We start from the raw sequence: 5242 nt of genomic DNA, 5'->3' as shown, positions 1-5242 counted from the left end.
TTAATTGGAGAAACTTGGGTGTGGGATATATAAGAACTCTCTACTAGCTTTGTAATTTTCTGTAAATCTAAAATGATTTCAAAAGTTATTAAAATATGAAAACTGAAAATGCAAATCAGTAAATATTTTATATAGATATTTAATTAAATATCTATAAAATAATGTGTCAAGTAGTCAACTATTAATACAACTCAGCTTATATAATACACTAATGCTATGGGTGCATTTTACTGACTACAGTTATTTTAATATATTTGGTATAATATGAGGTAGGACCTTTGAGATAAGAGCACCTAGGACCAAAGAAGATATTAAAACGTGCTAAAATGTAGATGCTCTCCATCTACATTTGTAGATGTAGGTGTTCTCCACAGATGCTTTTTTAAGGAAATAAGTATATAAAGAGAAGAACTGATGATTGAGAATTGGCAAGAGAAAGAGGAGGAAGACAGAGTGAATGAAGCAGAAGATCATTTAGAGGTAGGCCTCATTTGTAGCAGAAGATCATTTAGAGGTAGGCCTCGTCTGTAATAACATGGTAACAGACTTTCAGGAAGAATGAGGTCCCCTAATATTACCAATATTTAACATGGCACTGGATTGAGGTCTAGAGAAACTAGAACAGACTGAAGATCAAAGATTTGGCAATAACAAGGTGATGCCTAATCTTTGAAAGAGTACTTTTCATATGAAGTTGGAGCTGAAAGTCATTCTTGGAAGCGTGGGAGAGTATAAAAAAAATAGTAATAGCAGGCAGAATAACTTAAAGAAATATGGTAGTAGAGAGAAGAGAGGGGGAGGTGAGGGATGTAAATTGGACAAGATGTAGATTGGAAAAGATCTATTGTTAATTAAAGGCAAAGGGAAAATAATATAAAGGAAGGAAGAGGGAGTTGTAGAGAAAAAAGGCTCATTGGAGCGAGTAAGATGTGTGCTTAATATGCCTCCCGTTCATAAGTCAGGTTTGCACCAACTGCATGGCAAGGCAGTGATTAAGTACTTTCTTCTTCTTTGAAACTTTAGCAATAGAACAGCAAGCCACCTCCCTTCCTATTTTTCATATATCCATCATAGGAATATGGCATCCATCATAGGAAGCAGCTTGGGGCAATGCAGTTAGTCTCAAACTTTCTGGTCTTAGGACCACTTTACACTTTAAAAATTGACAAAAACCCAGGAGAACTTTGGTTCTTGTGGGTTATATCAATTGATATTTCTGATATTGGAAATTAAAACTAAGAAAATTTTGAAGTATTGGTAATTGTAATATTAAATATAATATGTATATTATAATTAATAATTATAATATGCATAATTAGTATAATATATTAGTATCATGGTAGTTATGTATTATAAATATAATTATAAGCTGATTACATGTTAACAAAATTACATATGTTAATAAAAAATAAGTTTTCTAAAGCAAAAAATAATTTAGTGAGCCCAGTGGCATTGTTTTATATCTTTGCAGATCTCTTTAATGTCTGGTTTAATACAAGGCAGCCATATTCTCATAACTGCTTCTGCATTCAATCTATTGCAATAAGTGGTTTGGTTGATGTATAGGAAGATAATATAGCCTAACACAGATATGAAGTTGGAAATGGAGGAGTGTTTTATTAGCATTTCCAGGTAATGATGAATATTTTTCTTTGATGCTACACCAAAACTTGCAAGGGTTAGTTTCTTAAAAGTAAGCTGCAATGTGGAATCCGAGATCATATAAACAAAATTTGTGTGCTCTGTCACATTAAAATCTATTGTATTTAGAGTGTAATTCAATGTATCTATCACATTAAAATACCCACCATTTTATTATTCATTTATTTATTTTTGCTATGGAGTTTCGCTCTTGTTGCCCAGGCTGGAATGCAATGGTGTAATCTCGGCTCACAGAAACCTCCGCCTCCTGGGTTCAAGTGATTCTCCTGCCTCAGCCTCTTGAGTAGCTGGAACTACAGGCATGTGCCACCAGACCCAGCTGTTTTTTGTATTTTTAGTAGAGATGGGGTTTCATCATGTTGGCCAGGCCGGTCTTGAACTGACCTCGAGTGATCTGCCCTCCTCAGCCTCCCAAAGTGCTGGGATTATAGGCATGATTATAGGCATGAGCCACCACGCCCAGCTGATAGTGGGGTTTTTTGAGCACTTCCTTACTTTTTGTCACTACAAGCTGCTCTGGGCTTATCTGGTATATTCTTTGTTCCAGCCCTATAATTGGCCATTTCTCTAAGGAGTTTGTTTTATTGGAGAATGGTAGATCCGGAGTCTAGGTATGCTCATTGCTATAGAGGTGTCATTGCTTCTATATTGTCTCAGCTAAACAGCATGGAAATGTATGTGTATACTAACCCACATCTTTATTAGTATTTTTTTTTTTTTTGAGACAGAGTCTCGCTCTTGTCACCCAGGTTAAAGTAAAGTGGCACAATCTTGGCTCACTGCAACCTCTACCTCCCGGATTCAAGCAATTCTCCCAAGTAGCTGGGATTGCAGGAGTGTGCCACCACACCTGGCTTATTTTGTATTTTTAGTAGAGATGGGGTTTCACCATGTTGGCCAGGCTCTTCTTGAACTCCTGACCTCAGGTTATCTGCCCACCTCAGTCTCCCAAAATGCTGGGATTACAGGCGTGAGCCACCACACCCGGCCACTTATTAATATTTATCTATGGGTATCCATACTAAGCTAAACATGAATTTAGTCTGATGGCTCCAACTCTAGCCCATTATTACATGGATCATTTTAACCACCCATTCTTGCTTATCTGTAATTTCCTTCATGGATAGTGAGAAACCTGACTCCCAGCATGTACTGTCCATTAATGCATGTTTGTGTGTGGGTGTTAGGGATTTGTCTCAAAGAAGAGAGCCTCTGATTTTATAATATGAACCTTTTCTCTGTTTGTTGTGCCTCCCCCATCAAGTGATCCTGATTCTCAGGAAACCTTTCTCTACTTCTACCCTAGGAATTGCTCTTGTCTCTGGGTTTTAAACAACCCATGAAGTTGAGGTGGAAAAGAATGCTTATTTGCCTATAGCTGTGGTTATCTGCTTCTGATGACAGCTGGGCTTGAGTGCTGCCCAGATATTACCCTGCATCTTCTGAATGGTTCTGTTCCTAATTGTTTTCTCCCCTGCAGTTGTGCCAGGATCAGGAAAGACCTTCCCAGAAGATGTTGGTGAGACTGAAAAGTCTAACTGGAAAGTTTATTTCCAGTCATTCCTGACTCTGTGATGGGTAGTTTTAGACTCAACCCCACCTCCACCCTCAGCAATGGGATCCATCCACTTTCTGTGTCTCTAGGGATTCTCCACAGTTTTCTTGTTGCATTCTGGGATATCACAAACTTCCTTTTCTCAACACATACACATTTCTAGATCTCCAGGGTTGAGTTCAGAAGGGGCCAACAACCCATGTAAGTTCTCCATCATGTCATGAACTGGAAGGTCAATTGCCAACTTTAATTTCATTGCTATGAACGGTTATTGTAAAAGAAAAGAAACCTTAGAAATTGTTTATGAGAAACTCCTAAGTTACAAAGTCAGAACCAGTGACCTGCTTGTTTATTGTGTTTCACTGGCAAATACTTCAGGCTGTGCTATGGATGACTGACTAATGCTTACACCGTGAGGCATACTCTAATAACGATATATTGTTCTTTATTATCCCTAAAATATTGAATCTACAAATCTGTATTTTTTTTTTTTTTCTTGAGACGGAGTCTCACTCTGTTGCCCAGGCTGGAGTGCAGTGGTGCGATCTCAGCTCACTGCAAACTCTGCCTCCCAAGTTCAAGCCATTCTCCTGCCTTAGCCTCCCGAGTAGCTAGGACTACAGGCTCCTGCTACCACGCCTGGCTAATTTTTTGTACTTTTAGCAGAGACAGGGTTTCACCATGTTTGCCAGGATGGCCTTGATCTCCTGACCTCGTGATCCGCCCACCTCGGCCTCCCAAAGTGCTGGGATTACAGGCCTGAGCCACTGTGCCTGGCCCAAATCTGTATTTTTTAAGAGATTGGGTCTCACCATATTGCCCAGGCCACAGTGCTGTGGCTATTCACAGGTGTGATCATAGTACTGTAGCCTCAAACTCATGGCCGCAAGCAATCCTCCTGTCTCAGCTCCTGAGTAGCCTGGACTACAGTCGCGTGCCTGGCTTCAAATCTGTAGTTGCAAGACATCATTTTAAAAAAAAATCCAATTTCATATTTCAAATTTTCTAAAGACTAAAATTGCTGCTAAGCAAAAGTTTCCGAGTTTATATTATGAGGTAATGATAAATAAAATAAAATCAATAAACATTAATGGAAAATGACTAAGCACAAGACTATCAACATACAAGATTTATTTTTTCTTCTCTTTTCTTTTCTTCTTCTTTTTTTCTTTTTTTCTTTTTGAGACAGATTCTTGCGCTGATGACCAGGCTGGAGTGCACTGGTGCAATCTCGGCTCACTGCATCCTCCCCCATGGTTCAAGTGATTCTCCTGCCTCCGCGTCCCAAGCAGCTGGGATTACAGGCACGTGCCACCACACCCAGCTATATTTTTTTCTTTTTTCTTTTTTATTTTTGGTAGAGATGGGGCTTTACCATGTTGGCCAGCCTGGTCTCGATCTCCTGGCCTCAAATGATCCGCCCACCTTGGCCTCCCAAAGTGCTGAGATTACAGGTGTGAGCCACCACCCCCAGCCAATATACAATATTTCATATCAGTGTGAATTCTCTCTTCATCCTTCTACAAATTGGAGTAGTTATAAAAAAGAATTTTAACTTTTAGGACTCTGCAGTCTAAAAATTATAAGCAGTTTTTTTTAAATTTCTATTTTTTTTGAGACAGAGTTTCGCTCTTGTTGCCGAGACTGGAATACAATGGCGCGATCTCAGCTCATTGCAACTTCCGCCTCCAGGTTCAAGCGATTCTCCTGCCTCAGCCTTCTGAGTAGCTGGGCATGCACCCCCACACCCAGCTAATTTTGTGTTTTTTGTATTTTTAGTAGAGATGGGGTTTCTCCGTGTTGGTCAGGCTGGTCTCAAACTCCCAACCTCAGGTGATCCACCTGCCTCGGCCTCCCAAAGTGCTGGGATTACAGGCTTGAGCCACCATGCCCAGCCTTAAAAGTAGTAATTTTAAGGAAATTTTATACTCATATATACACATAAAAGTCTCCCCAAGCTTAGATTTTATACCGAAAGTTTCAGATTATGGCAACTGTATACAGGATATTTAAATTTTTTTTTGT

Source organism: Rhinopithecus bieti, unplaced genomic scaffold (assembly GCF_001698545.2).
Source record: "Rhinopithecus bieti isolate Rb0 unplaced genomic scaffold, ASM169854v2 scaffold_25986, whole genome shotgun sequence".
NCBI classification, from domain to species: domain Eukaryota; kingdom Metazoa; phylum Chordata; class Mammalia; order Primates; family Cercopithecidae; genus Rhinopithecus; species Rhinopithecus bieti.
Note: the sequence above shows the minus strand (reverse complement) of the source record.